The sequence below is a fragment of the Arvicola amphibius genome, chromosome 1 (genome assembly GCF_903992535.2).
Source record: "Arvicola amphibius chromosome 1, mArvAmp1.2, whole genome shotgun sequence".
NCBI lineage: Eukaryota > Metazoa > Chordata > Mammalia > Rodentia > Cricetidae > Arvicola > Arvicola amphibius.
In genome coordinates, this window is record NC_052047.1 from 195,013,773 (window position 1) to 195,023,752 (window position 9,980).

Below are 9,980 nucleotides of genomic sequence, written 5' to 3' on the forward strand. Positions count from 1 at the left end.
AGATGTGCTTTGTCTTCTGATAATACACTGCAGACTGCCATGCCTCATCTCCATCCTCCGAGCATCCAGACACCCTTGAAGTCAGGTGTAACCATGTGACTGGCTTCTGCCCAGTGAATAGAGAGAACATCTGTCACTTCCGGACAATACTCGCAGTATTCTCCAGTCGTGGTGGTGGGTGTGAAGGGTCCAGCCAGTGGTCCTGGAGGACCGTAGGGACACATGGAAGGCCACCTACTACAGACTCCTGTTGGGAACTGAACTCTGCTTTGTTAGTGCTGAGATTTAAGCTTCTCATCTGCATGAGGAGACCTAAACCTGCTTATTTGACTTCAGGAAAAAGATTATCAGGTGGGGATTGGAGGCTGGGATTTTAACTGGCACCTAGATATCTCTGATTCCTGTGACCTCAACTACTATCCTATTCTGAGTCTCTGCTAAGAAAAAAAAATACAAACTTTCTGCTGGGGTGGGGGGGGAGAACCAAGGTATTCCAAGCATGACTCTCCAAACCTCTGAAAGAACTCTGCACTGGGGGCTTTGCGCAAGTGCTGAATTGTCACCCACAGGGGTGGAGGACTCATGCTCCAGTCCTTGCTATCTGTGCCGTGTCTGTTGTAGAATATTAGTTAAAGATGAACCACATTTGTTTATGCTGTGAAACATTTGTTTAATGATACAAACGTATGTTACATTTTTTTATGTCGCATTTGTTTAACTCCGTGAAGCTGTGTTATTTTGTCTGTCTAAAGCACCTGATCGGTCTAATAAAGACCTAAATGGCCAATAGCAAGGCAGGAGAAAGGATAGGTGGGACTGTCAGGCAGAGAGAATAAGTAGGAGGAGAAATCTGGGAGGAGGATCAAGAGCAAGAATATTAGGGGCCAACCACCCAGGTAAGCAGTAAGCCATGGAGTGAAGAAGGTATATAGAATAGAGAAAGAGAAAAGTCCACATGCAAAAAGTAGAAGGGATAATTTAAGTTAAGAAAAGCTAGCTAGAAACAAGCCAAGTTGAGGCCGGGCATTTATAAGTAAGAATAGGCCTCTGCCCCTGTGTGATTTATTTGGGAGCTGGGTGGTGGGCCCCCAAAGAAAAAAGAATAAAAATGTTTCAGAAAAAAAGCCAAGCAGTAGTGGCACACACCTTTAATCCCAGCACTCAAGAGGCAGAGGCGGGCAGATCTTTGTGAGTTTAAGGCCAGCCTGGTCTAGAAGCGAATTCCAGGACAACCAGAGTTATTACACAGAGAAACCCTGTCTTGAAAAACTAAAACAAACAAAAACAACAAAGGAAAACCAACAACTATACATCCCCTTGCTTTTCAACCAAGTCTGTAGGATGCTATCACTGTTGTGGGCTTAGAGAAGGTAAGAATTTTGCACATGAGGGACAATGGTGGCTCTCACATCTGGATCCATCTGCTTCCAAACGAAGCAGCTAATTGATCCACTCCATCCCAAGAAGGGAAGACCACTCAGCTCTGTTTCATTGCCTTTGGAGAAACACCCTGAGCAGATCTCAGCTCCTGCTGTACGTCTGACCTCCTTAGAGCTGTACATGGCTCTGTAGTCATCCAGGTTGGGGCTGTGGCGATGGGATCACAGTTTCAGTCTCACCTGAAGGTCCTGGGTCCCAGAGGGCGGGGCCCAAAAGGAAGCACCAGAGAGCGAGGAGGTGGAGTCAAGAGGCTTCGTTTATGTCATATCCTGTGAGTCAAAGCAGTCCTTTACTTGCTCAGAAAGAAGGAGTATCAAAATAGTGTTCTTTAAAAAACCTTTACAATGGCAAATAAAAACCCACAATATTCTTCTGTAGTAGAAAAAAAAAAGGCTGTTTAACAGGGCAACGGTGGGTAACAGATAATTCTGGAGGAACTGAGCTAGTAACAGCAAATAGGCATTCATTCATTCAGTTACCATCCACTGAGAAGATACAAGGCACTAGGCCCTCAGCAGAGGTAGTAGCCACTAGATAGTCCCAGGAAGAGCAGACCTTTCTGGTAGGGCCACAGGTCTGCTCTTGGTTTTGTCTGCCCTGCCATGTGGAGAGGCGTTGCTGACCTATGACCCAAACTCTGATCTGATGCGGATATGAATCAATTCCCAGGCCCTGTACCTGTGCTGGCCTCAGGAATGAGTGGATGGTATCACAAGAGATATGGTTCTCCAACCTGGAGAAATTGCTTTACAGTGAATATCACCATCATCACTTTTGTTAGGGAAGAAGGGAAGTCTATGTTACCAGGGTGTCCTTACCAGCCTCTTGCATTTGTAGAATGTAATGGTCTGCTCAGGGCAAAGGAAGGAGGAGAGGGAGGAAAGAAGCCGGGCAGAGGAAGGAGCAGACTGAAGTTGCACCATATGATATCAGGGGCCCAGAAATCTCCCCATCTGTCCATCTGCAAACTGGAGAGCCAGGAAGGCTATCATAACATCATCAAGTCTGCATTCAAGACCTGAGAATTGGAGAACAAGTATGTAACTAACTTCTGGTCTAAACTTGAAAGCCTGAGAGCCAACAGATCCCATCTCAGTCACAGGAGAAACAGAACACCACAGCCCCGAAGGGAGCAGCTATGCCCTTCCTCCATGCCGCTGACCTCTGGCCCTCAGTAGATTGGAAGAGACCATAGTTGTTCCTAATCCTCTGACTCACGCTAGGCTGCTCTGGAAACACCTTCAGACACACCCAAAGCTCTCCGGGCACCTCTTAGCCCTGTGGTGCTGACAACTGAATTAGTCTTCACATAAAGAGATTATGAGTTCCAAAGTTCTCCCGCTCTGCCGGTGCTGCAGAAAACTTGCCTGCAGCACCCAGGACAGGGGCATAAGAAATCCAGAACTTAATCCAAGGGTTAGCCCAAGCCACACCACTAGTAGGGGCTTCTAGACTCCCTGTTTGTGTGTGTGTGTGTGTGTGTGTGTGTGTGTGTGTGTGTGTGTGTGTGTATTGAATTTGCAATTTTATTTCTCTTCTCCCTGAGATCTTACCATCCTTATTTCTGTTTAGGGCATTCCCTTAGAAATATTTGGATGACATTGTGGAAAGCATTGCATATATGGATGAAAATATCACATTGTACTCATAAATATGTAAGATAGTGTATCAATTAATTTTTAGGAAGAGTTATCATAGCTCGGGCTGGCCTCAAATGCGATATGAAGCCAAAGATGGCCTTTGTGTCTGAAGCTTCATTACATATATGTATGAGTGTTTGCCCGAATGTATGTATGTACACCCCATGAGAGCCTGGTGCCCACAGAGGTCAGAAGAGGGCTTCAGATCCCCTGAAGTGGGATTTGTGGGTGGTTGTGAGCTGCCGTGTGGGTTCTGGGAATGGGACCCAGGTCCTCTGCAAAAGCAGTGAACGCTTTTAACCCCTGAAGCCACGTTAATTTCTGATTCTCCTGCCTCCGCCTCCTGTGTGTACCACCTCGTGTGGTTTACATGGTACACGGGATCCAGACCCAGGGTTCTCTGCACGCCAGGCAAGAACTGAGGACTGAGCCGCACCGCTTTAATTACAAGTTTTGCTGAAAGACCTTGTACTTCCTGTAGTAGCTCACAATCTTCCTAACGCCCCAAACAGATGAGTCTGTCACAGCCCTCTCCCACGAACACAGGGAAGAGGACAGTGAGGCTGGGCACGGGGCGGAGGAAGGTAGAGTGACTATGTCAAGGTCACACAGCACGGCAAGAGACTCTGAAAAAGAAGCCTGACCCCCAGTAGTCTACTGGGAACCCGCTTGGGTGTCACTGCCCAGAACAGTCATGGCTACCTGTCTTTTACTACTGGTTCCTGCGGTGGACACTGTCTCCTCATGTTCTGAAAGGGATGCTCAGTGAATGACCCAGCCTAGGATGCTGAGCTCTGGCCTCCGGTGGGATGTCCCCTCATTATCGGCATGGGGGAAACGGGTGTAGATGAGGCTGATGTTATCAATTATACATGATCCAAGGCTATAAGCCCCTGTGTCCAGGGAGTTGGTGGGGAGGGGCCTTAACTCCTTCTCTGCTGCCCGGAACTGCTAGCGGGTTTAGTTTAGAGTTGTGTTGGATGCCTCTGTCCAGGGGCTTGCTGGAGGTCTCTGTGGTAGCCTCAACTCCCTAGCCTTGAGCCCTAGAAAGTGGCTGTTGGCTTTACACAGGTGTAAATCAGGCCATTAGCACCTCCCGCTTTGGCTGGGAGGTGCGCCCCAAAGGGGATTTAAAGGCGACAGGGTGGGGGCGGGGAGGAAGCCAGCTCAACTTAATGTTTAACCTCTGTGACAATGGGATTGGTGTCTTCCCCACCCCCATCCCACCCCCACCCCCACCCGAGTAGCTTCTGTGGTGAGAGAGCCCATAAAATACCTCAGATAACAGAGGAACTGAACGGGAGGAACTGGGTGGCTAAATTATAGATCAGATTCGCGGCAGCTGGGAGAAAGCAACTCTGTAAAGCACGGCCTTGGTCACCAGTCCTGTCCCTAGTCACACCCACCCTCCTTGGTCTGAGAGGAAGAAACCCCTGACAGTTCTCCACACAGCGTTAACCGACCGGGAGGTGGGAAATTGAAGGGAACATAACCTGGTTGGGGCATGAGAGAGGAGAGCCATTTCTGGTAAATAATTAACAGCAAAACATGTTTCCCTTGGAAAAAAAAAGTACCCAGAAGAACTTTCAACTTCTCTAATTTGGAAAGTCAAAAGTTTAACTGGGCGCCAGGAAGCTGATGGGCAAACCCTACTTCTGCCCCGTCATCCTGGCAGCGTGGGAGCTGTCACTCGGTTTGACCACCTCCCTCTCGGTAAGATATGAAGCCTAGGTGGCTGCCGCTGAAGGCATCGGCTTTTCTGGGGTATCCCAGGAAAGGAGATGGGGCCCTCAAGTCTCATCCTGAGTGCTGAAGACCCGCTCTGACGGGTGTCTTAGAACCACCAAGTGTCCTGGTGAACCTTGTGGCCTGCGACCTTTATTTTAGAATTCAGTCCATACAGGCTCTCCACTGTTTTGGTCACTATCCGCTATGTAAGCTCGCTCAAGTGGCTTACCCAGTCGGAGCCAGTTGGCTTCATTATTGATCAGAGTTGAAACTGCTTTAACAGAATTGTTGCCTGAGTAGCGTTTGCTTGCTGTGGGGGTGGGGCACAATGGCATATGATGGCTCCTGGGCCACATTTTTCTGACACCTGTTTTTCTTTTATTTACTTATTTGTTTGTTTATTTATTATTTTTAACTACAGCTCCAAGTTCGATTGGAAACATTAACACCTGAAGCCACGTTAATTTCTGATTCTCCTGCCTCTGCCTCCTGTGTGTACCACCTCGCGTGGGTTATGTGGTACACGGGACCCAGATCCAGGGTTCTCTGCATGCCAGGCAAGAACTCTGCGGACTGAGCTGCATCACTACCCAAGTGAAAATATTTTAATTTAAAAATGACTTACTGTCTGTAACTGCTTCTCTGCTACAGTAGTGGACTTGCCCAGTGGAGATCCTGGGGCAGCAAAGCCTACAATAAATAAATGCTACAGATGATGTTACTGACCTCTGAGCTCAGTGAAGACATAACGTGGGGCTGGCTTAAGCATTTCCTGTCACGATAGGTATTCTCACTCTCACCCTTGGTTTTTGGAAGGGTGCTGTTGACCCCACTAGTAATGCTGATGCTCACAACTCCTGCCTCCACCTGCAGCTTAATCCCCAGTGATGACTTCAGGGACAGCCCTCTCTTTGCTGCTGAGGAGGAGAGACTAGGTGGGCTCTGACTAGGTGGCCACCAAATCACTTGACAGATGTCAACCTGAGTTTGAGAAAGAAGCAAGCAGAGGTGTGAGTGGTAACTGAAGAGGCCTGAAGGCAGGCCCCTGGCCTCAGCTCACCACAAACAGCTCTTCTCAGAGCCAGCCTTTGCCTGTGGATGAGGGACGCTGAAGAGAGAAGCCAGCTCCTCTCTTCTCCAGACTGCCGTCAGCTAGGCTGTGCAGGGGACAAAGGGGGAAACCTCCCAGCAAAAAGTAAGAAATCTCAAAGTCCTCCCCTCCTGCCTTATTGGACACAGTACTGGTGGCTCCACTCTGTAAAGTTTCCCAAAGCCGACCAACGTGACCTGTTGAATTCGGCGAGGCACATTTTAAACCACATTGGCTGATAGCGTCCTTTCCATTGTCCAGTTTTGCGTTCTCATCAAGGAGAAGCTCACTCAACTCATGCGGCCACTCTGGAGTTTACCTTGTTCTTTCCCTACATAGAGAATTGGGGAGAACATGTCTGTTCCTGGATCTAGGCAGCTGGAGTGGCCCAGAAGGCCTCCACACCCGATGGCCACCTCTCTTCCCTCCTGCGCATGGCCTCCTGTGCTCTCCATCATCTGAACTCCAGTGCAAAGCAGCTACAGGAACCTGGAAGGGAGCAGCCAGTCCTGGCTACTCACACCTCTGCTTGCCCTCCCTGGTGGCATCCTGGTCTCAGGCACTCTCTTCCTGGCATTTGTCTATCAGTTTTAAGACCACAGTGCCCACACATCAGTTTCGCGGCACAGCCAGAATTACCAATCCGGTTCCGTTCCCAGCACCCACACTAAGTGGCTCACAACTGCCTCTCACTTCGGTTTCAGAAGCTCCGATATCTTCTTCTGACCACTGAGAGCATCTATGCACATCTGCACACATCTGCACACACATACAAAAGATGATACACAAAAATAAAAATTTTAAAATAACTCTTTAAAAAAAAAAAGCAAGAAAGGCAGCTCTCTGGACACTAAACACTGGCTTTTGGTACTGCGAGCTGATGTCTATCATGTGAAGGCTCTTTGTGCATTAGTGCAGGGTTTCCCAAAGTCCAGGGATGGGGTGGGAGTGGATGGGAGTATGTATTCTACTGGGTTAAACATTCTCTTAGTACCTCATATTACAGAGCATTCTCTCTGTCTCTGTCTCTTTTTTCCCCAATCCTCTCTCCCTTTCTCCCTCCCTATCTCCCTCCTTTTATCCCTCCCTCCCTCCCTCTCTCTGTGAATTGAACCCGTGAAGTTATTCATGCCAGGCAAGCCTCTACCTGTACCCTAAATATAAAATAGAATTTTTCATAGGATCTATATGATAGCTGGTAGCCAATGGAATATACTTTGTAGGATTTTCTGGGGTCTTTGGTATGCTCCATAATTTTTATAAACAGAAAGTGTCCTGAGATGAAAAGCTTTCCAATTCTGACTTTTCTACATTCAATTAATTTCTGCATTAAAGTCTGACTGCTTCTACATTCTGACTTTTGGAACCACTCACAACCCAAGAGGTAGATAGTGTCACACCTAGGTCACAGTGAGGAAACTGAGGCTCCTATTGGTAGAGATGTATGTTAGTTCTCGGCTAGGAAATGCCCTGCCTAGAAGCTGGTGCAAGGGTCAGCTCTTTGCCTCCATGTGTTTGTCTTCTCAGGGTTAAGAGCTCTGTAGAGTCCCCTGGGTGAGCTCTGTGGGCCTGTCACCTGCTCATTCAGACAAGACAAAGGGAGTGTTGCCCATTCTGAGATCTCCTTCAGGAGGGCTTCCCCAGCTAGGAGCTCAAAGGACCAACTTGCAACCACAGGAGAGGGTAGAGAAGGACAATGACAGAGGGGTCATCAGGGCAAGGAGGTCAAAGGGGCCAAAGGGCCTTGCCACATTGGTTCATTGCTTTCTTTAGATTCCAATTCTCTCTCTCTCTCTCTCTCTCTCTCTCTCTCTCTCTCTCTCTGCCCCCACTCCCCCCTTCTCTCTCTCCCACCCCCTCCCAAATTTGGATTTGGAGACTAGTCATATTTCAACCCAGCAGCTCTGCCAAGAAGAAATTACGTTGAGAAAAGGAAAGAACAAAACAAGACCCTTTCCACATTGAAAGGTTGGCCCACACTCCTTCCCTCCTTCTCCCGCTAATGGCTGTCCCCGTGGCCTAGGCCAGGGCTGTGCTTTGTTCCCTGTGAAAGACACAGAAGAGCACCTGCTCAGCCCTTAAGCAAACAGTGCCATTTAAACCGACCGGCGACATCACCGGCTAAGGAGCCCCGAGAAACACAGTCCCTGGCTTCTGTTGGTTTTTGTGCATGTGTTTTTTGTTTTGTTTTGTTTTGGGTATTTTGTTATTCTGCACACTTCAAAAGAGGTTTGGGTGGCCTGGGGGAAGGTCTGTCTTCTGAGTTCATTTCCGTCCCGTGTGTGGCTTTTGTGGACTTGCTGCTTCTGCTGGCTTATTGTTCTAGCTTCTGGTTTTAGGCTTCAAAATAAAGAGACTGGGTTTTAAAAAAGCAACGAATGTGGCTAGAACGGAGGTGCCTTGGGCAGCTAAATTACACCTGCAAGCATGAAGTTACCACAGCCATGGGGGTTGGGGATGCTTTCCTCCAGGAACAACCTGGGTTGAATGTTGACCACCAAATCCAATCTTGGCAAGGCACAGGGCTTGGTGCTGACCCCTGACCCCTGAACCCTGCTCTTCCTCACCCGGAAGGAAGTGGTATTGGCATGAAATAGACACGTGTTTGAATCCCACTTAAGCTCCTCCTAGCCTTACCAGGACCTTGGGCATATAGCGTGACCTGGACAAGCATGCTCATATATATATTGCCTTGGTTCACCTTCAAGTTCACCCGAAATTCTTTGTAACTGCGGACACTCCCCTCCGTCCAGCACTGAGATGCTATCTCTACTTCAAGACCATAAATACTCCCCCTGGAACCAAAGGAGCTTGCCCAGTCCTTGAGTCAGGCCCCAGAGTGTCCTGGATTTGACTCTCCAGAGAGCGGTTCCTCAAAGAGCACCAGTGACTGGTGGCTGAATATCTCAGTCCTTTGGGGTGACATGCTGATCCTGGGATGATAGTTCTTCACTGGGTCCCCTGAAGAACCCTTAAGCCCCATGTGTCCACGCAGTGCTTAAAGTCTCCCTTCCCTTTTCACCTGCCTCCCCCAAGTCCTTGGCACTGAACCTGAATAGCTGATTATTTCACCCCAACAAACTTCAGGCCTCTTGTTGGCTAAAAGAGGGCAGCAAATGCCCCCCTACCAGGGTTGCTTGGCAGTGGCGCTATGTAAACCTCACCATGGGAAAAGGTGGGCGTGGCCGTGCCCACTCAGTGTTCAATGGGAGGAGCGGGCATTTATGACTCTCACTAGTCCATGATCTCAGCGTTTCACAGCTAATATCTTTTTAAAAATATTTATTTATTTATTATGTATATAATATTCTGTTTGTGTGTCTGCCTGCAGGCCAGAAGAGGGCACCAAACCCCATTACAGATGGTTGTGAGCTACCTTGTGGTTGCTGGGAATTGAACTCAGGACCTTTGGAAGAGCAGGCAATGCTCTTAACCATCTCTCCAGCCCCACAGCTAATATCTTATGATTAAGTTTCAATATACACAGGGTGGCTTGGAGAATGCACATTGTATGCTGGTATCCACAGACTTAGGCTCCCAGTTGGACCCCTAGGACTCCCATAGAAAACAAGGGAAATGGAGGTCCCTAGGTGAGAAGACCAGATCACTATTTGTCTCTTGGAAACCTTTCCTGCCCTTTCCAAGGTTGTGTAGAAGAGCAGAGAGAGCTCGGATCCTGGCTCCTTCACTTAATAGCCATGCAAGTTTGAACAGTTTACTTGAAAATGCCGAGACACCAGTGTGCTGCCCTGAAGAACTGTGGTGAGATTAAAAGTGATATTCTTAGCTGGGCCCAGTAGTGCACGCCTTTAATCCCAGCCTCCGGGAGGCAGAGGCAGGCAGAGCTCTGTGAGTTCGAGGCCAGCCTGGTCTATGTAATGAGTTCTAGGACAGCCAGGGCTATGTAGAAAGACCCTGTCTAACCTGGTCTATGTAGTGAGTTGTAGGACAGCCAGGGCTTTGTAGAAAGACCCTGTCTAAAAACAAACAAACAAACAAACAAAAAACCCAAAACTGGATTCAGGCCAGCAACACCGACGACTGTTTTTCTCTCTCCCTAAGCACCTCCTGGATATGAAAAT

The 9,980-nt window shown here is 48.4% G+C and overlaps 1 long non-coding RNA gene across 1 annotated transcript; it reads left to right on the plus strand.

Moving 5' to 3' along the window:
- Positions 1 to 4,678: 4,678 nt before the first annotated feature.
- LOC119823063 lies at positions 4,679 to 5,533 on the plus strand. Its single transcript, XR_005286893.1, has 2 exons — positions 4,679 to 4,793; positions 5,230 to 5,533. It is a non-coding gene; the product is annotated as an uncharacterized LOC119823063 (long non-coding RNA).
- Positions 5,534 to 9,980: the final 4,447 nt, after the last annotated feature.